The following is a 22,305-nucleotide window of genomic DNA, read 5'->3' on the forward strand; positions in this document are numbered from 1 at the left end:
ATAAAACAACCCCCAATATACATATTCATCAGGAATAATCCAGATAACAGGAAATTAACACAAAATTAGGTGCGAATATTTCGATGTAATAAGGACTGTTTCAGTTGGGGTTTTTTTCTAACTGCTTCTGTATCAGGCACAAGAAGGAATATCTCATCAGATGTTCTTCCACATTCCTTTGCTCATAAAGCTCTACTTTTCTAATTGCTTTGACAGATTGAGAAAACAGCTTGTCTTCTCTTTGTCCTTTAAAAAAAGATCTGTAAGTAGATATGGTGTGATCTATAAATACCTCCACTACCAGCAAATTGAGGACTTCAAGTGTGATTGGCATGATCTAAGTGGGGTCAGGTACAGTAAGATCTGGAAACCAAAGCAGGCCACCGGTGGAAAGTTGCTCCTGAATGAAAAGCCCTGTGGAAAACATACACATAAAAATAAAAGTGGCACATTTTATTACCTAGAAGGAGTATGAACATGTTTAGCAGAAGTGAGCACTGAATCAAGACCAAGGGAAATCACTGGTACATCCTTGGCCAACAGTTGGCAGCTGCCAAATTTTGGGCCCTCCCTAAGTGATTCAGTCTTGCAGCTTTTAAAAGTCAGCTGTAGCTCATGCTGATTTTTAAAAGCTGGAAACTTTCCAGGTTACATAATCCCAATGAGGGTTCCATAAACTACAGCAGTCTTAAATATTTTTCAACTACATAGAATGCTGCTAGATTCCTGCAGATTCAACTGGCTTGTTTAGAAGTCATCCCTTTATCTAATACTTCGTTTCAATGATTGAGATTAAGAAGCAGCTCTGAACTGTAAGATCCCAAATTTTCAAAGTCCAACAGCGACACCTACAAGAGACTTTGTGTAGCCAGAGTGTTGATTCGGGGGGGGGGGGGGGGGGGTCTGAGTCTGAGTGAAAGAGGGTCTATCCTAGCAAACTTTTTGTATCGTTACCCCAATACCCCCATGCATATGGGATATATATTGAGCATGGTGATCAGACCATGATATGAATAAACATAACAGTTTAAATAATGTACCAGTAAGGCTTACTCGCGGACCACCATGAGAATTTCGGGGGGGGAGGGGCTGAAGCCCCTCAAGCCCCCCCCCCCCCCCCCCGGCTACATGCCTGGCACTATGTGTCACTCAACTGTAGAGGATTCTGTCCCCTTTATTTTTCTTAAATAAATGCCTGGTTTGCACTAAATGTCACCTCTGTCCTCGGGAGTTTTTTTTGCAAAGAGACCGGGGTCTGAGTGACCACAATTTCCCCGCTGGAAGGAGAAAAATGGAGCATATGACTCAAATATTTTGCGTGGGGTTTGGGAAGGAACCCACTCACATAAACCTTCTGTCGTTTCAGACTTAAGTTGACACTGAGCGAGGACTGGGTAAATGACTTTGGAGAGCAGTATCCGTCCCCAGGGCCTTAGTTTAAGGACTCCTACTCTAATCACAAAAAGAGTCTATCATATAGCATGCTACTTTGCTTATGTCTATTTTGGGAACTCAAGAAGTGCTCAGACACGAATCAGGGAACATGAAAGGCACTGTGACTAATTCAACCAGAGAAGTCTGCTATAGTGGAGCACTTGATGAATCAACCTGAACACAGAATATTATTTGAGAACACAATTCTAGACCACTCTGGCAGACATTATGTCAGATTACACAGAGAAGCCATTGAAATCCACAAGCACCTGGGCAATTTCAACAGAAAGGAGGGAACCATGAAAATGAACAAAATCTGGTTACCATTATTAAAAAAAACCCAAAACACCAGAATCAAGACAGTAAATAAAGAACAAGACCCAGAAACAGGAAAACTCCAGACAGCAAACCATCATGTGCCGGTTAATACCTCCCAAACAGTGCCGGTTAACACCTCCAGGCAACAAAGCCCAGGTTACTGCTATGCAGATACTCTCACTGATTGACTTTACATGCTATTGAGCTTGCTAATTTGTAACAGCCACACTTTCTTTAACAGGCAAGGATTCTATCTCGCACCCCGACAGAATTTATTTATTTATTTATTTAAAACTTTTCTATCCCGATCTTCTCTACCTCCGTAGAGGGACTCAGACCAGCTAACAGCAAAAAGTCAATGCTAACAGTCAAAATCTAAAACATCATACAACAACAGTGAGTTAACAAATACATAAAGGATAAAATACATAAAAGCCATTCGTCAAGATAAAATCATCATGTCCAATTCAGTCCGTATATTGTGGTCAATACATTTGGTCAATTACTGACCTCAGCCATCATTCTGCAAAAGCCTTGTTCCAAATTGTATAGATGTTACAGGGGCAGGCAATTGGATATTATCAGGCCAAAGATTGCTGAATGTTGACTTTGTCCCCAGGATTTTTCTGCAAAGGGTCGGAGTGACCACAATTTCCCCACTTGACCCTAGAAGGAGAGAAATTTAGCATGTCAGTCAAATGTTAATTATTATCTCAAATCGGTAATAAAACAACATCCTCATAAACTTACCTTTAAATAAACTTACCTTTAAAGATACTCAAGATGAGCCAAATCCCTGCCCTGCCCTGCCCTGGCTTTGCCTCGGTCCTTACCTCCACTTGCGCCTCTGAGTGACCACAATTTCCCCACTTGACCCTAGAAGGAGAGAAATTAAGCATGTCAGTCAAATGTTAATTATTATCTCAAATTGGTAATAAAACAACATCCTCATAAACTTACCTTTAAATAAACTTACCTTTAAAGATACTCAAGATGAGCCAAATCCCTGCCCTGCCCTGCCCTGGCTTTGCCTCGGTCCTTACCTCCACTTGCGCCTCTGAGTGACCACAATTTCCCCACTTGACCCTAGAAGGAGAGAAATTAAGCATGTCAGCCAAATGTTAATTATTATCTCAAATTGGTAATAAAACAACATCCTCATAAACTTACCTTTAAATAAACTTACCTTTAAATAAACTTACCTTTAAAGATATTTTTGTTTTGTTTTTTGTTTTTGGGAAGTGAAATGGGTGAATACGACATATTGAATTTTGGCATGTTGCTTCCTAAGATTTGGGTCATTTATTTAAGAGCCCCCAAATCACAAGAAGCACTTGTCACCTGGCCAGTTCCACAAATTCGGCAGTGGCATCGGCAGCAGCCAAGCAGGCAGAGGCGACTCTTTCAGGAAATGGCTCCGCACAAAGCCTCAGAACCAGAACTTCAAAGGACAAAGGTCCAGGAAAAGAAGCTCCACAGGCGGCCACAGCAGGAGCCTCTGGTCCTACCAAGGCAGAAGAGCCAGCATTCCTCACCCCCATGGCCCAAGTCCACAGAGGAGAAGCTTCGCCATGTTGGATTTGCTCACCAGCTGGCCAAGGTTGAAGAGGCTGAACTGAGGAGGCAGCAGTCCTTCCTGCCGAAGCTGCCTCTGAATGTTGAAGACTGGAGCCCAGGGAAAGCTATTCCCCTGCCTCGAGCAGGTCCACGGCTTCCTCCAGCAAAAACTTTGAAGCCCTGCCTTCCTGCAGTGCCGCGGCCTCGCCGTCTACCAACGGTGATCTGAAAGAGATACATTGCGGACCGTGACGGCTCTGACCGATAGGCAACTCTTTGGTGGACGATGTATCCATCTTAGCAAAAGGAGGCAATTTTGCTGTTACCAGCACAATCCCAATAAAAAACATCACTGCCAATCTTGCATGAGTGGTTGATCATCCCCCTAGGAAGAAGCGGCAGAAGTTAGAGGGTAAAAGCCGCAGAACCCAGGACCCTCCCCAACAGACACCCTCCCCCTCTGATATCACTATGCCTACCTCCCCCTCCCTCCCCCTTCTCCTCCTCTGCTTCCTTCTGATGTTGCAATGTCTCCCCGGGCGACTGAACTGTTACTGCCTCTCAGCTTCATCAGTGCTTTCTCAGGCCTCCTTGTGCCCTCAGTCTCTGCCTCATCACTGCCCTGCCCTGCCCTTCCTTTTGCCTCTGTCCTTGCCTCCACTTGCGCTTCCTGGTATTTGTGTTCAGTTTTTGTTTATTGGTTTGCATTTTCTAGTAGTAGTATTTCTTATTTGTTTTTTATTGTTAGATTTGTTTGCATCTTTTATAGAACGTTTGTTCGTTGTTCTTGTTATTGAGTGTGTTGCTTTTTGTGGAAACCTGAAAAAATATTATTTATTTATAATTTTTTTGGTTTGTTTATATATTTTATTGAGTGTTTGTTAATTGTTTTTGTTATTAAGTGTGTTGTATTTTGAATCTATTTATTGATAGTGTATGTTATTTATTCTTATTATTAAGTTTGTTATTTTGAATATTAATTATTTTTGTTTTGTTTCTGAAATACAGACTAAACCACCCCCATGGCCCAAGGCCATGGAGAAGAAGCATCTTCATGTTGGGTTTGCCCACCGGCTGGCCAAGGTGGAAGAAGCCGAAGTAAGGAGGCACCACTCTTTCCTGCAAAAGCTGCCTCCAAATGGAGAGCAGTGGATCCCAGGAAAGACGATTCCCCTGCCTCCAGCTAAGCCAGTGACACAGCCTTGCCTTGTATTTATTATTTATTTTTATAATTGTTTGGTTTATTTGTATCTTTTATAGAGTATTTGTTAATTGTTTCTGTTATTGAGTGTGTTGTTTTTTAAAAAAAAATATTGGCTGATAGTGTTTGTGATTAATTAGAAATGGCATTTTCCTTCTCCCAATTTTGGAAAATTCCTGAAAAACAGATCGGGACAGAATTTTCCCGAATTGCACACCCCTAACATAAACCCATGTTGGAAAGCATGATCTCTGACATTGTATATGTTGTGGAAATTCAATAAAATACTTCTGTTAAAAAGGAAAAAGTGGAAAAAATAAAAACGGAAAGAGAAAAACGTCTCTTTTAAAATGTGTATTTATTAGAACTCTTTCAAAATAACATAAAAACAGGGGGAACATATCAGTGTATAGGAAAGTAGGAGATATAGGTGGGAAGTGGTTGCAGGGAGGTATAGGGAGTAGGTAAGGGAGGGTAGGATGGGGGTAGGATTGGAGCAAAGGATTGGATTTGGGTTGGGAAGGTTAGGGTGATGAGGGGCTTAGGTTGGGGTAGGAAAGTCTGGTTTGTCTTCCAGAGAATTGATCAATTTTCTTATTTTTTAGTATTTCTTAGGTGTTGTTGGAAGGTGTCATAAAAAAGGGCTAGTAGCAAATCCCAAGACCAGTGGAGGTAAAGAGAAAGATCCACAGCAGGAGCCCCCCACCAACCCAAGACTGAAAAGCCAAAGGTCACCATGCCCATGGCCCCAATCCATGGAGAATAGGGATCTTTGTGCTGGGTTTGCCTACCGGTTGGCCAAGGTAGAAGAGACCGAAGTAAGGAGGCAGCAGTCCTTCCTGCAGAAACTGCCTCCAAATGGAGAGCAGTGGATCCCAGGAAAGACGATTCCCCTGCCTCCAGCTAAGCCAGTGACACAGCCTTGCCTTGTATTTATTATTTATTTTTATAATTGTTTGGTTTATTTGTATCTTTTATAGAGTATTTGTTAATTGTTTCTGTTATTGAGTGTGTTGTTTTTTAAAAAAATATATTGGCTGATAGTGTTTGTTATTTATTCTTATTAAGTGTGTTAGAGTTTTGAATATTTATTTTTATTTTGTTTCTGAAATACAGACTAAACCACCCCCATGGCCCCAGGCCATGGAGAAGAAGCATCTTCATGCTGGGTTTGCGCACCGGCTGGCCAAGGTGGAAGAAGCCGAAGTAAGGAGGCACCAGTCTTTCCTGCAAAAGCTGTCTCCCAAAGGAGAGCAGTGGATCCCATGAAAGATGATTCCCCTGCCTCCTGTTGTCAAACACTAGGAACCCAAAACTCATGACTGAGGGGTCCTGATGGATGATCACGAAGGATCCCATAAACCAAAATCAAATAATAATTGTTTTCCCTTTCCCAGCCCTGTTCATGTCCCTTACACACTCACTCCTCTCCTCCTGGCTGGTTGCATCCTAAATAACGATGGCCTGGGACCCAACCCTTCTGCCCAATAATGAATCAATCTCCTCCTGCCTGAGAGCCCATCAAGACAGACACCTATGGCAGTGTCTTTGGACTTCATCAGAAAGAGCTGGGGGAAATGGCGGAAAGTGGGGCAAATTGTGTTCTTTGCATGTAGAATCATCTTCTTCATGTGGGCTTCTGTAACATACTGGCCTACTGTGCAGGCCTGGTGTTTGGTTCCTTAACAGCCAAAAACCAAGCAGCCATTTTCTTAGCTCAGAGCTGAAGGAGCGGAGCCAGCAGGCAGCCTTTAGGGTATATGGTGCCACCTGATTGGTCAATAGCCTTGGAGGAAGAAAGTGGGCGGAGCTAAGACAAGACGAGTAGACGAATTAAACATTTTAAGTCAGTTAGGATTTTGGATTTTGAAACTGTAGGAAGAAGGAAGGTTTGGGTTAGAAGTAAAAGTTCAGCTTGTGTTATATTCTTAAATAGTTACTTTGAGGAAGAACGATTGTTTTAAACAGACAGGAATCTGACATTTCACCGTCGGAAGCCCCTGGGGCAAAGTCCCACTCTCAGATTAAAAGGAAGGCAAAGATAGCAGTCTCCCTTTAAAGAAGCCTCCTGGCATGCCAGCCCCATGTCCCTTTCCACCATTCTCTCCCCAGGACACACCCCCCCAACAGACCCTCCTCCCCTTCTGATGTCACGATTTCTCCCCCTCCACCCCCTTTTGCCTCCTGATGTCACAATGTCTTCCCAGGGGACAAAACTTGCCTCCTTCCGACCTCAGCCTCTACCTCATCGCTGCCTTTCCCTTTTCTTGAATTTATTAATTGGTAGAGTTTGTTATTTATGCATATTCTCATTATTATGCTGGCTTGAGGGTCCCCAAACCAGCTTTTCTCTATGAATTGCTTCTCTTCAGTATCAAGCTTCAACCTGCATTATATTTCTTGTGTAGTACCATCGAATTGTGCCGTTTTGTAAACTGCCATGAGTCGCCCTCGGGCTGAGAATGGCGGTATAGAAGCGTAGTAAATAAATAAACAAATAAATACCACCTTCAATAATATTTTGGATAAATTATTAGGGGAAGTTAAGATTAACATTAATAAAATGGAAGATAGAGAATGGCATGAAAAATGAACAAAATCTGGTTACCAGTATTAAAAAACAAAACACCAAAGTCAAGACAGTAAATAAAGAACAACGCTCAGAAACATCAGACAGCAAACCATCAAGTGCCGATTAACACCTCCCAAACAGAGGATGCCTCCATGCAACAAAGCCATGTTACCTCTATGTAGATACTCTCACTGATTGACTTTACATGATATGGAGCTTGCTAATTTGTAATATTCACACTTGCTTTAACGGAAAAGGGTTTCATCTCCTGCACTGACAGAACCTTTGCAGATGCCTGCTACAGATGCAGTGGAAACATCAGGAGAGAATGCAACTGGGACATGGCCATACAGGCCAAAAAACTCATAGCAACACAGTGATTCCAGCCATGAAAGCTTTCTACAACACATTACACTTCTAGTGCCATATATCCCTGTTGCAAAGAGTAGGTGACATGACTAGCCTATCCTTGTGCAAGCATCACTTTTTTGTCACAGGAACAATGGTTTCTGGAATTTGTATGGATGTTACAGGGGCAGGCAATTGGATATCATCAGGCCAAAGACTGCATTTTTCAGTTCTTTGGACTCAGGCTTTTTTTGTTTTGTTTTGAAGGGATTTATACAAATCCTCATCTGATCAAATAGGACAGATGGCAAATGGGCTTGAAATGGCAACTGTGTACCCTAGAGATGGGGTCTAGGGGGTATTCACGGAAGACTATTGTTATCTCGAGGAGGCAAGCTAGGTGGGGTACACGGTCCTCCCATTTTTCTATACCCATTGCCCCTTTAAAAAAAATCCCTAAAGGAACGAAATCTGCTTTACAGGGAACATTGAAATTTTTCTTCCTTTCTTATGCCTACTTTCATTGTTAAGAGTGAATTGGGATGGAATTAGAGGGCGTACAGCTGGCTGATGTAAAACGGATGTGATTAATTAGAAATGGCATTTTCCTTCTCCCAATTTTGGAAAATTCCTGAAAAACAGATCGGGACAGAATTTTCCCGAATTGCACACCCCTAACATAAACCCATGTTGGAAAGCATGATCTCTGACATTGTATATGTTGTGGAAATTCAATAAAATACTTCTGTTAAAAAGGAAAAAGTGGAAAAAATAAAAACGGAAAGAGAAAAACGTCTCTTTTAAAATGTGTATTTATTAGAACTCTTTCAAAATAACATAAAAACAGAGGGAACATATCCGTGTATAGGAAAGTAGGAAATATAGGTGGGAAGTGGTTGCAGGGAGGAATAGGGAGTAGGTAAGGGAGGGTAGGATGGGGGTAGGATTGGAGCAAAGGATTGGATTTGGGTTGGGAAGGTTAGGGTGATGAGGGGCTTAGGTTGGGGTAGGAAAGTTTGGTTTGTCTTCCAAAGAATTGATCAATTTTCTTATTTTTTAGTATTTCTTAGGTGTTGTTGGAAGGTGTCATAAAAAAGGGCTAGTAGCAAATCCCAAGACCAGTGGAGGTAAAGAGAAAGATCCACAGCAGGAGCCCCCCACCAACCCAAGACTGAAAAGCCAAAGGTCACCACGCCCATGGCCCCAATCCATAGAGAATAGGGATCTCTGTGCTGGATTTGCCTACCGGTTGGCCAAGGTAGAAGAGACATAAAAGTAAGGAGGCAGCAGTCCTTCCTGCAGAAACTGCCTTCAAGTGCTGAGCAATGGAGCCCAGCAAAGATTATTTCCCCTTTAAAATATATTTATTGATAGTGTTTGTTATTTCTTCTTATTCTCATTATTATTTTTGTCTATTTTTAGAAATTCTAAGGAGAAAGGTCCAACCAGCGGAGGAAAAGAAAAAGATCCACAGCAGGAGCCCCCCACCAACTCAAGACTGAAAAACCAAAGGTCACCACCCCCACGGCCCCAGTCCATGGAGAATAGGGATCTCCGTACTGTGTTTTGACACCAGCTGGCCAAGGCTGAAGAGCCCGAAGTAAGAAGGCAACAGTCTTTCCTGCTTAAGCTGCCTCCGAGTGGAGCCCAGCAAAGATTATTCCCTTTTTTGAATATATTATGTTTGTTATTGATTCTTATTCTCATTATTATTTTTGTCTATTTTTAGTAAATTGATTTTTAGTATTTGTAGAGTTTTGAATATTCATTGTTTTGATTTATTTAAGGGGCCTTGAATGGGAAGACACCTCCATCCCCTGGCCAGTGTGGCCCATCCATCTGCAACACCAGTGACCGAGCAGACAGTGGTATCCCATGTGGGAAGTCGCTGCACACAAAGCTGCACAAGAAGAAATTCTAAGGAGAAAGGTCCAAGACCAGCGGAGGAAAAGAGGAAGATCCACAGCAGGAGCCCTCCACCAACTCAAGACTGAAAAGCCAATGGTCACCACCCCCACGGCCCTAGTCCATGGAGAATAGGGATTTCCGTAGTGTGTTTGCACACTGGCTGGCCAAGGTTGAAGAGCCCGAAGTAAGGAGGCAGCAGCCTTCCTGCTTAAGCTGCCTCCGAGTGGTGCCCAGCGAAGATTATTCCCTTTTTTGAATATATTATGTTTGTTATAGATTCTTATTCCCATTATTATTTTTGTCTGTTTTTAGTAAATTTATTTGTAGTATTTGTTAGAGTTTTGAATATTCATTGTTTTCTTTTGTTTCTGAAATATAGAATACATTTATTTCATTTTTTTTAGTTTTATTCATTTTTTGTATTTATTAAATTAAATATAAATATAATAAACTGAAGGTATGTATGTGTCAATGTCTGTGGTTCCCACTTCCAGAGATGCCCCTGACCCCCACTGATTATAGATCAGGACCAGGTTTGACACAGACCCCATATGACCAACAGAAAATACTAGAGAGGTGTTTTTTTTGGGGGGGGGGGGGCTTGACATGTTCTTTGAGAAGTATCAAGGATGTCAACTGACCTTTGCAAATTTCCAACTGAACATTGCTTGACAAACTCTCCCTCTTACCTGGAATCGGGGGGGGGGGGGGGGAGGTAAAGGAAACACTGAGCAGAATGTTGGGCTGATTATCTAGCTCCTGAGCTGCCAGTCAATGAAATCCCACAAGGGGCTAATAAACTCTGTAAGTAAATTGTGAAAATGTGTTGGGCACCAGCAAGAAATTACATCAGACTGCTTAGAAAAACAACCCTGTACTGAATATTCCTTTGTCATCAGCCCTCCAAAATATTTTATCTACTTGCTTTTTTAAAAAAGTGAAAATATGCCTGCACAGTCTTGGCCTAGTATAATGTTGTGGGTGGATAGTTTGACATGGGAGGTTGTCCACTATTTCGGACAGGCTTGTGTGTCAAGGTGTCTTTCCACTTCTTTGTACAAACTTGCTGTTTTAACTATTACTACTGTGAAGGAGTAGAATTTTCATTATGATTTGATGAGCTAACAGTGTTAACAAGGACATTTGTTAAGGGAATGAACAAAACTATCTAGTAGAAGTTTTTTCCTCCCTCTTGGATGCATGCTATGTGCCTTCAAGTTGTCTGTTGACTTACGGTGACCCCATGAATTTCACAAGGTTTTCTTAGGAAAGGAATACTCAGAGGTGATTTTGCCAGTTCCTACCTCTGGAATATAGCTGAACTTCAAACTTTTTAGCATTCATATTAAATATAGCTTCACTTTAACCTTTTTATAATCCACATTTTATCCCATGATATCACGATTGTGCCATATTCGTCATAATCACCACTATCCTCATCACCACCTAACATCTTCACTATCACAGATGCAAGGTTGTTGGCTTCAAAGCAGGCTGTGACTTCCATGTGCATTTACTATGGTCTAAAGTCATACCAGGGAGTCCCCGGTGGTGCAATGGGTTAAACCGCTGAGCTGTTGAGCTTGTCGACCGAAAGGTCGCAGGTTTGAATCCGGGGAGCGGCGTGAGCTTCTGCTGTCAGCCCCAGCCTTTGCCAACCTAGCAGTTTGAAAACATGCAAATGTGAGTAGATCAATAGGTACCTCTCAGGTGGGAAGTTAATGGCGCTCCATGCAGTCATGCTGGCCACATGACCTTGGAGGTGTCTAAGGACAATGCCGGCCTCTTCGGCTTAGAAATGGAGATGAGCACCACACTCCAGAGTCGGACATGACTGGACTTAATGTCAGGGGAAAACCTTGACCTTTACCCTTAAAGTCATACCAACAATTAAAATAAAACAACAATCAGGACCCAGATATGGTAACATAGTCCAAATATAAATTTGTAAATATAAGCCCCTTTTATAACACTGGAACAAGGGTCATTAGTCCCAAAACAATTTGCCAACTTCTAGACAGGTTTTTGTACAGAAGTGTATCACTGTGGGAAGAGTGCCACGGTCATGATTCTCTTGCCTCTGCTCTTCCAGGCGGCCGCCGCAGCGCTCAAGACCCTCTTCCTCTTCCTCTGAGGAAGAAGAAGAAAGGGGAGATGAGAAGAAGGGGAAAGTGGGAGAGACTGAAACAGGGAGAAAGAGAAAGAGCTTGAGTGGGAGACAGACAGAACAAAAGGAGCTCTGCGTTAGCAGCTAAGACTGATTCCACTGAGAGGGAGGTCTCCTCCTTGGCAGGCCAGATAAATGCCCTCAGCGGGCCACATCTAGCCCCCAGGCTGCAGTTTGAGGACCCCTGTTCTCATGGGAGCATTCCTAAAAAAAGAAAGGCAAAGGCTTACTTCTTGTAATAAACAGCATTACAAATCACCTAACCTGGGCATTGCAGTTATTGGTTTAGAAAGTATCTCTTTGGGTTTGGAGACCGCCATTTTTCCTGGGGTTGAGATCTCCATTTTGGAATCTCCCCTGCCTCCTTCAGTAGAGAAAAGAGCCTCAGATGTGCTGTTGGTCAGGCAGGTAGCTCTGAAAAACCATTGTGAAAACAATTGAGTTATAGATAGGTTAATTGAGAATTGAGTAACTGAATTATATAGATAGAAAGATAGAAGCATATTGAGATAATATTGAGTACTGAGATATAGAGAAGCCTATTGAGATACTATAGATATTGAGAAAAGAAATTGAGTTATTGAGAAATAGAGAGAAATAGTTATTGAGTACTATTGAGCATTACTTCATCTCCAACGCTAACCTTGAGCTTAGATAGTGGAAGACCTGTTCTTTCTAACCATAGCAGCTCAGGGTTAGGGTGAAAGTCCCAGGATTTTTTCTACCATTTGGGTAAAAGTTGCCTCAGTAACTGAAGGAAAAGGAAAGAAAGATCATCTCTATGGTTTCTCAGATTGACTGTTTGTGTTGTAACTTCTTCAAGCTGTGCCAAGTCCGCTAAGGACTTGGGAAATAAATATTCTGTTTGATGTTCCAAACCTGAAGTGGCCTCAGTTGCTGAGAATTTTTGAGCCTCTAAAGAAAGACCCCCCCCCCCCCCCGCAGTCCTTCCAGATAAAGAGAGAAGCACATCTTTGTTTTAATTTTATAGTGTCTAGGTGTGACGGCACAACCTGAGCTAGACAAAAAAGGAACAAAATGGTTTAAAAGCTAGCATAGCATAGTTTTTGGAAGATGTCATTTCACAAGGACTTTAGCCTCCTCTACCAAGGAGCGCTGGTACATGTGAAATGAAAAATCTATTGAAATGGCTTAGTCCTCGTAATGAAGGCTGTTTTTCCCTATGGTTCTTTCTCTCTCTATTATTGTCATTTGGGTTAAAGCCTTTATAGTCCTGAGTATTTCCTCTTCATCTTCCTTGAAGTATTCTACACATATTAATAAAATTATGTTTATATCCATGGAATGATTTTCTTCTCCACTAGCCAAGAAGCGGTCATTTGTGACAATGAGAGGATCATGATTAAGAAAAATAAATTTCCAATTATTACAAGTCCCAGAATCCATGTCTATAGAGAAAACCTTGCTTGCCAAGGACTGCTGCTGCAAGAGAAAGAATGATTATTCTCTGCGTTCCTTGTTCAGTCAGACAAGCAGGTGCACTCCCTCACTCCCTAAAATTCTTTCAGCCATGGGTAAGCAAACTTGCAGATAGATAAGCCACAGCTCAGGGTCAGACATTTCAACAGAATCATTCATAGGCTTTGACGTTAGAAACAGAAGAACCAACCAGAAGTTGCTTACGTGTTGTTTTTACCAGTTTGATATAAAAACTTGTTAAGTGCGCCACAAAGGGGGGGGGGGCAGTTCTTTGTTCTTTGACCTGGATGGTCAAGGAATGTTCATCTCAATGTTGACCAACTTGAAAAAAAGCCTTGTTGAAAAACCAAATCGGAATCTCATCTCCTGCCTGCCCTCTGGGCCCGTCACCCTAGATTCCCAGTCTCTAACAACAACACCGAGAAGGTCATTACTTCAAGGGTTTCTTGTGAAGTCAAATGTGGTTAGATTTCTTTTGAGAAGTGAAAACGAAAACCTTCCCCAAATTAAGGAGGTCCCCAATCTTCATTCCTCTTTTGAGTTCGTTTATGGAACTAATGGACTCGTAGGGTTTGACCAGCTGAAATGTTGGGACGGGTCCTGCAGAGAGGCTAAAATGGCAATCTGAGCTGCTTGTCTTCTCTGTGCCCACTACACCCTTCTGGATTCATGAAACACTAAGAGAAAATGTGGATAATTCATTGCTTTCTTTTCTTCCTAGCTGAATTTATGCTGGCTTGAGGGTTTTCTCTAGGAATTGCTTCTCTTCGGTATCAAGCTTTAACCTGCATTATAGTTCCTGTGTAGAACCGCCTTCAGTGAAATTTTGGATAAATAATTAGGAGAAATTAAGATTAATATTATTATTATGAAAAATAGAGTAGAGGATAATTTATTAGTGAAATAATTACATGGAGGTATTGTGTAAACCTCTGTGTCTTGAAGATTGGAGGGAGGGTGAATGGGACAAAGCAAGATTGTGAATTGCGATTTGCTGCTGTACTGTGACATGGTACAAAATCTGGAAGTTCAATAAATATTACTATTGAAAAATAAAAGTAAAAAAGAAAGACAGGATTCTTCCTAAGTGACTATGGCCTGGCATCCAACCCTTCTGTTCAATAATGAATTATTCTCCTCCTGCCTGAGGGCCCATCAAGACAGGCACCTATGGCAGTGTCTTTGGACTACATCAGAAAGAGTTGGGGAAAATGGGGGAAATTGTGTTCTTTGCATGTAGAATCATCTTCTTTGTGTGGGCTTCTGTAACCTACTGGCCTACTGTGCAGGGCTGTAGTTTGGTTCCTTAAAGGCCAAAAGCCAAGCAGCCATTTTCTTAGCTCAGAGCTGAGGGAGCAGAGCCAGCAGGCAGCCTTTAGGGTATGTGGCGCCACCTGATTGGTCAATAGCCTTGGACGAAGAAAGTGGGTGAAACTAAGACAAGGCCAGGAGAAAAAGGAACAATTTTAAGTCAATTAGGCAGCGTGTATTAAACTTTAAGAAAAATAAAGGGGACAGAATCCTCTACAGTTGAGTGACACATAGTGCCAGGCATGTAGCGGGGGGGGGGGGGGGGGCTTGTGGGGCTTCAGCCCCCCCCCCCCCCCCAAGATTCTCATGGTGATCCGCGAGAAGGCCTTACTGGTACATGATTTAAACTGTTATGTTTATTCATATCATGATCTGATCACCATTCTCAATATATCCCTTATGTATGGGGGCATTGGGGTAACGATATAAAAGGGTAGACCCTCTTTCACTCAGACTCAGCCCCCCCGAACCAAACTCAGCCGCCCCCCCCCAAAAAAAAAAAACAAAATCCTGGCTATGAGCCTGCATAGCGCGCTATTCCTAACAGCTATTAGGGTAACTGTTACGGCTTCCATCTTTAAAGAAGATGGAGAATTTATTTACCCCCATCACACACGGTCACCTCTTCTTGCCTCTAGCTCAGCTATCCATCCCAAAGCATCATTCTTAAGACAGACACCACTCTTTTAACTTTCTTCTCAATCCTGTTACACTAGAGGAGATCCAAGGCACCATTCTAACTTTCTAAATATTACATTAAATATAAATATAATAAAAGTGAATGTATGCATCTATGTATGTATGTGACAATGTCTGTGGTTCCCACTTCCAGAGATGACCGTGACTCCCACCGATTATGGATCAGGACCAGGTTTGGCACACAGAACCCACACGACCAACAGAAAATATTAGAGGGGTTTTTTGGGGGGAGAGGGGATTGACCTTGATTTTGGGGAGTTGTAATTCAACCGCATCCAGAGAGCACTGAACCCAGCCACTGACAGATCTGGACCAAACTTGGCACACAGACCCAATGTGGCCAACTGTGAATCCTGATATTGGATAATCACTGGTCACATCACCAAGTGGAGGATTATGAGTTGTTAGGATCATAACCTATTGCATTAGGACCAATTGGGAAAACCACAATCTTTCAATCTTTTGAGAAAAGAAATGGTGTCCACATGGTTTATGCTTGGCAAATGGTTTTGAACTCTTGGATTGATTTCCTAGTGACTCGTAACAATTAACAATGAACGGCGCTCCATGTAGTCATGCCGACCACATGACCTTGGAGGTGTCTACGGACAATGCTGGCTCTTCAGTTCTTCAGTTTAGAAATGGAGATGAGCACTACACCCCAGAGTCAGACATGACTGGACTTAATGTCACCTTTACCTTTACCTTAACAATTAGGAACAGAGAATATGCCAATACACAAAGCATATATATATATATATATATATATATATATATAGTAGATCTGCAGAAGTATTATATAATACTCAAAATATATCTAATCTCCCATAAATGTCTTGTACCTATTTCATGCTCTCAGAAGACAAAATTCAAGTTAGATTTCTTTAAAATAGCTTGTTTTATTCACAACTTAGAATCATAGACTTGGAAGAGACCTCATGGGCCATCCAGTCAAACCCCCTGCCAAGAAACAGGAAAACTGCATTCAAAGCACCCCCCCCCCCCCCCACAGATAGCCTCTGTTTAAAAGCTTCCAAAGAAGGAGCCTCCACCATACTCCGGGGCAGAGAGTTCCACTGTTGAACAGCTCTCACAGTCTTCCTAATGTTCAGATGGAATCTCCTTTCTTGTAGAACCGCCGTCAGTGAAATTTTGGATAAATAATTAGGGGAATTCAAGATTAACATTAATATTATGAAAAATAGAGTAGAGGATAATTCATTAGAGGTAATTACATGGAAGTATTGTGTAAACCTCTGTGTCTTGAAGATTGGAGGGAGGGTGGATGGGACAAAGCAAGATTGTGGATTGCGATTTGTTGCTGTACTGTGACATGGTACAAAATCTGGAAGTCCAATAAATATTACTATTGAAAAATAAAAGTAAAAGAGAAAGACAAGTTTCTTCCTAAGTGACTATGGCCTGGCATCCAACCCTTCTGTTCAGTAATGAATTAATCTCCTCCTGCCTGAGGGCCCATCAAGACAGGCACCTATGGCAGTGTCTTTGGACTACATCAGAAAGAGTTGGGGAGAATGGGGGAAATTGTGTTCTTTGCATGTAGAGTCATCTTCTTTGTGTGGGCTTCTGTAACCTACTGGCCTACTGTGCAGGGCTGTAGTTTGGTTCCTTAAAGGCCAAAAGCCAAGCAGCCATTTTCTTAGCTCAGAGCTGAGGGAGCAGAGCCAGCAGGCAGCCTTTAGGGTATGTGGCGCCACCTGATTGGTCAATAGCCTTGGAGGAAGAAAGTGGGTGAAACTAAGACAAGGCCAGGAGAAAAAGGAACAATTTTAAGTCAATTAGGCAGCGTGTATTAAACTTTAAGAAAAATAAAGGGGACAGAATCCTCTACAGTTGAGTGACACATAGTGCCAGGCATGTAGCCGGGGGGGGGGGCTTGTGGGGCTTCAGCCCCCCCCCCCCCCCGCCCCCCGAAATTCTCATGGTGGTCCGCGAGAAGGCCTTACTGGTACATGATTTAAACTGTTATGTTTATTCATATCATGATCTGATCACCATTCTCAATATATCCCTTATGTATGGGGGTATTGGGGTAACGATACAAAAGGGTAGACCCTCTTTCACTCAGACTCAGCCCCCCCGAACCAAACTCAGCCCCCCCCCCCAAAAAAAACAAAACAAAATCCTGGCTATGAGCCTGCATAGTGCGCTATTCCTAACAGCTATTAGGGTAACTGTTACGGCTTCCATCTTTAAAGAAGATGGAGAATTTATTTACCCCCATCACACACGGTCACCTCTTCCTGCCTCTAGCTCAGCTATCCATCCCAAAGCACCGTTCTTAAGACAGACACCACTCTTTTAACTTTCTTCTCAATCCTGTTACACTAGAGGAGATCCAAGGCACCATTCTAACTTTCTAAATATTACGTTAAATATAATAAAAGTGAATGTATGCATCTATGTATGTATGTGACAATGTCTGTGGTTCCCACTTCCAGAGATGACCGTGACTCCCACCGATTATGGATCAGGACCAGATTTGGCACACAGAACCCACATGACCAACAGAAAATATTAGAGGGGTTTTTTTGGGGAGAGGGGATTGACCTTGATTTTGGGGAGTTGTAATTCAACCGCATCCAGAGAGCACTGAACCCAGCCACTGACAGATCTGGACCAAACTTGACACACAGACCCAATTTGGCCAACTGTGAATCCTGATATTGGATAATCACTGGTCACATCACCAAGTGGAGGATTATGAGTTGTTAGGATCATAACCTATTGCATTAGGACCAATTGGGAAAACCACAACCTTTCAATCTTTTAAGAAAAGAAATGGTGTCCACATGGTTTATGCTTGGCAAATGGTTTTGAACTCTTGGACTGATTTCCTAGTGACTCTTAACAATTAACAATGAACGGCGCTCCATGCAGTCATGCCGACCACATGACCTTGGAGGTGTCTACGGACAATGCTGGCTCTTCAGTTTAGAAATGGAGATGAGCACTACACCCCAGAGTCAAACATGACTGGACTTAATGTCACCTTTACCTTTACCTTAACAATTAGGAACAGAGAATATGCCAATACACAAAGCATATATATATATATATATATATAGTAGATCTGCAGAAGTATTATATAATACTTAAAATATATCTAATCTCCCATAAATGTCTTGTACCTATTTAATGCTCTCAGAAGACAAAATTCAAGTTAGATTTCTTTAAAATAGCTTGTTTTATTCACAACTTAGAATCATAGACTTGGAAGAGACCTCATGGGCCATCCAGTCCAACCCCCTGCCAAGAAACAGGAAAACTGCATTCAAAGCATCTCCCACAGATAGCCGTTCAGCCTCTGTTTAAAAGCTTCCAAAGAAGGAGCCTCCACCATACTCCGGGGCAGAGAGTTCCACTGTTGAACAGCTCTCACAGTCTTCCTAATGTTCAGATGGAATCTCCTTTCTTGTAGAACCGCCGTCAGTGAAATTTTGGATAAATAATTAGGGGAATTCAAGATTAACATTAATATTATGAAAAATAGAGTAGAGGATAATTCATTAGAGGTAATTACATGGAAGTATTGTGTAAACCTCTGTGTCTTGAAGATTGGAGGGAGGGTGGATGGGACAAAGCAAGATTGTGGATTGCGATTTGTTGCTGTACTGTGACATGGTACAAAATCTGGAAGTCCAATAAATATTACTATTGAAAAATAAAAGTAAAAGAGAAAGACAAGTTTCTTCCTAAGTGACTATGGCCTGGCATCCAACCCTTCTGTTCAGTAATGAATTAATCTCCTCCTGCCTGAGGGCCCATCAAGACAGGCACCTATGGCAGTGTCTTTGGACTACATCAGAAAGAGTTGGGGAGAATGGGGGAAATTGTGTTCTTTGCATGTAGAGTCATCTTCTTTGTGTGGGCTTCTGTAACCTACTGGCCTACTGTGCAGGGCTGTAGTTTGGTTCCTTAAAGGCCAAAAGCCAAGCAGCCATTTTCTTAGCTCAGAGCTGAGGGAGCAGAGCCAGCAGGCAGCCTTTAGGGTATGTGGCGCCACCTGATTGGTCAATAGCCTTGGAGGAAGAAAGTGGGTGAAACTAAGACAAGGCCAGGAGAAAAAGGAACAATTTTAAGTCAATTAGGCAGCGTGTATTAAACTTTAAGAAAAATAAAGGGGACAGAATCCTCTACAGTTGAGTGACACATAGTGCCAGGCATGTAGCCGGGGGGGGGGGGCTTGTGGGGCTTCAGCCCCCCCCCCCCCCCCCGCCCCCCGAAATTCTCATGGTGGTCCGCGAGAAGGCCTTACTGGTACATGATTTAAACTGTTATGTTTATTCATATCATGATCTGATCACCATTCTCAATATATCCCTTATGTATGGGGGTATTGGGGTAACGATACAAAAGGGTAGACCCTCTTTCACTCAGACTCAGCCCCCCCGAACCAAACTCAGCCCCCCCCCCCCAAAAAAACAAAACAAAATCCTGGCTATGAGCCTGCATAGTGCGCTATTCCTAACAGCTATTAGGGTAACTGTTACGGCTTCCATCTTTAAAGAAGATGGAGAATTTATTTACCCCCATCACACACGGTCACCTCTTCCTGCCTCTAGCTCAGCTATCCATCCCAAAGCACCGTTCTTAAGACAGACACCACTCTTTTAACTTTCTTCTCAATCCTGTTACACTAGAGGAGATCCAAGGCACCATTCTAACTTTCTAAATATTACGTTAAATATAATAAAAGTGAATGTATGCATCTATGTATGTATGTGACAATGTCTGTGGTTCCCACTTCCAGAGATGACCGTGACTCCCACCGATTATGGATCAGGACCAGATTTGGCACACAGAACCCACATGACCAACAGAAAATATTAGAGGGGTTTTTTTGGGGAGAGGGGATTGACCTTGATTTTGGGGAGTTGTAATTCAACCGCATCCAGAGAGCACTGAACCCAGCCACTGACAGATCTGGACCAAACTTGACACACAGACCCAATTTGGCCAACTGTGAATCCTGATATTGGATAATCACTGGTCACATCACCAAGTGGAGGATTATGAGTTGTTAGGATCATAACCTATTGCATTAGGACCAATTGGGAAAACCACAACCTTTCAATCTTTTAAGAAAAGAAATGGTGTCCACATGGTTTATGCTTGGCAAATGGTTTTGAACTCTTGGACTGATTTCCTAGTGACTCTTAACAATTAACAATGAACGGCGCTCCATGCAGTCATGCCGACCACATGACCTTGGAGGTGTCTACGGACAATGCTGGCTCTTCAGTTTAGAAATGGAGATGAGCACTACACCCCAGAGTCAAACATGACTGGACTTAATGTCACCTTTACCTTTACCTTAACAATTAGGAACAGAGAATATGCCAATACACAAAGCATATATATATATATATATATATAGTAGATCTGCAGAAGTATTATATAATACTTAAAATATATCTAATCTCCCATAAATGTCTTGTACCTATTTAATGCTCTCAGAAGACAAAATTCAAGTTAGATTTCTTTAAAATAGCTTGTTTTATTCACAACTTAGAATCATAGACTTGGAAGAGACCTCATGGGCCATCCAGTCCAACCCCCTGCCAAGAAACAGGAAAACTGCATTCAAAGCATCTCCCACAGATAGCCGTTCAGCCTCTGTTTAAAAGCTTCCAAAGAAGGAGCCTCCACCATACTCCGGGGCAGAGAGTTCCACTGTTGAACAGCTCTCACAGTCTTCCTAATGTTCAGATGGAATCTCCTTTCTTGTAGAACCGCCTTCAGTGAAATTTTGGATAAATAATTAGGGGAATTCAAGATTAACATTAATATTATGAAAAATAGAGTAGAGGATAATTCATTAGAGGTAATTACATGGAGGTATTGTGTAAACCTCTGTGTCTTGAAGATTGGAGGGAGGGTGGATGGGACAAAGCAAGATTGTGGATTGCGATTTGTTGCTGTACTGTGACATGATACAAAATCTGGAAGTCCAATAAATATTACTATTGAAAAATAAAAGTAAAAGAGAAAGACAAGATTCTTCCTAAGTGACTATGGCCTGGCATCCAACCCTTCTGTTCAGTAATGAATTAATCTCCTCCTGCCTGAGGGCCCATCAAGACAGGCACCTATGGCAGTGTCTTTGGAATACATCAGAAAGAATTGGGGAAAAAGGGGGAAATTGTGTTCTTTGCATGTAGAATCATCTTCTTTGTGTGGGCTTCTGTAACCTACTGGCCTACTGTGCAGGGCTGTAGTTTGGTTCCTTAAAGGCCAAAAGCCAAGCAGCCATTTTCTTAGCTCAGAGCTGAGGGAGCAGAGCCAGCAGGCAGCCTTTAGGGTATGTGGCGCCACCTGATTGGTCAATAGCCCTGGAGGAAGAAAGTGGGTGAAACTAAGACAAGGCCAGGAGAAAAAGGAACAATTTTAAGTCAGTTAGGCAGCGTGTATTAAACTTTAAGAAAAATAAAGGGGACAGAATCCTCTACAGTTGAGTGACACATAGTGCCAGGCATGTAGCCGGGAGGGGGGGGGGCTTGTGGGGCTTCAGCCCCCCCCCCCCCCGAAATCCTTATGGTGGTCCGCGAGAAGGCCTTACTGGTACATTATTTAAACTGTTATGTTTATTCATATCATGATCTGATCACCATTCTCAATATATCCCTTATGTATGGGGGTATTGGGGTAACGATACAAAAGGGTAGACCCTCTTTCACTCAGACTCAGCCCCCCCCCCCGAACCAAACTCAAAAAACACCCCAGAGTCAGACATGACTGGACTTAATGTCACCTTTACCTTTACCTTAACAATTAGGAATAGAGAATATCCCAATACACAAAGCATATATATATGGCAGATCTTCAGAAGTATTATATAATACTCAAAATATATCTAATCTCCCGTAAATGTCTTGTACCTATTTCATGCTCTCAGAAGACAAAATTCAAGTTAGATTTCTTTAAAATAGCTTGTTTTATTCACAACTTAGAATCATAGACTTGGAAAAGACCTCATGGGCCATCCAGTCCAACCCCCTGCCAAGAATCAGGAAAATTGCATTCAAAGCATCCCCAACAGATAGCCGTTCAGCCTCTGTTTAAAAGCTTCCAAAGAAGGAGCCTCCACCACACTCCGGGGCAGAGAGTTCCACTGTTGAACAGCTCTCACAGTCTTCCTAATGTTCAGATGGAATCTCCTTTCTTGTAGTTTGAGGCCATTGTTCCACATCCTAGTCTCCAGGGCAGCAGAAAACAAACTTGCTCCCTCTTCCCTATGACTTCTTCTCATGTATGTATACATGGCTATCATGTCTCCTCTCAGCCTTCTCTTCTTCAGGCTAAACATACTTCATGCACTTAAATATA

General features: G+C 42.2%; 1 long non-coding RNA gene across 3 annotated transcripts in view; it reads right to left on the reverse strand.

The window, feature by feature from the left end:
* Positions 1 to 22,305, reverse strand: part of LOC137097377 (uncharacterized) — a 224,064-nt gene that overhangs the window by 158,518 nt on the left and 43,241 nt on the right. For 2 of the 3 annotated variants that reach the window (XR_010910178.1, XR_010910175.1), the window contains exons 3-4: positions 3,341 to 3,534; positions 2,503 to 2,838 (exon numbers count right to left, since the gene is read on the reverse strand). This is a non-coding gene — a long non-coding RNA (uncharacterized lncRNA). Of the gene's footprint in view, positions 1 to 320; positions 415 to 2,262; positions 2,839 to 3,340; positions 3,535 to 22,305 lie in introns of those variants that run through there. The other variant, XR_010910176.1, reaches the window with a different exon arrangement.

Source organism: Anolis sagrei, chromosome 6 (genome assembly GCF_037176765.1).
Source record: "Anolis sagrei isolate rAnoSag1 chromosome 6, rAnoSag1.mat, whole genome shotgun sequence".
In the NCBI taxonomy this organism is placed as follows: Eukaryota; Metazoa; Chordata; class Lepidosauria; order Squamata; family Dactyloidae; genus Anolis; species Anolis sagrei.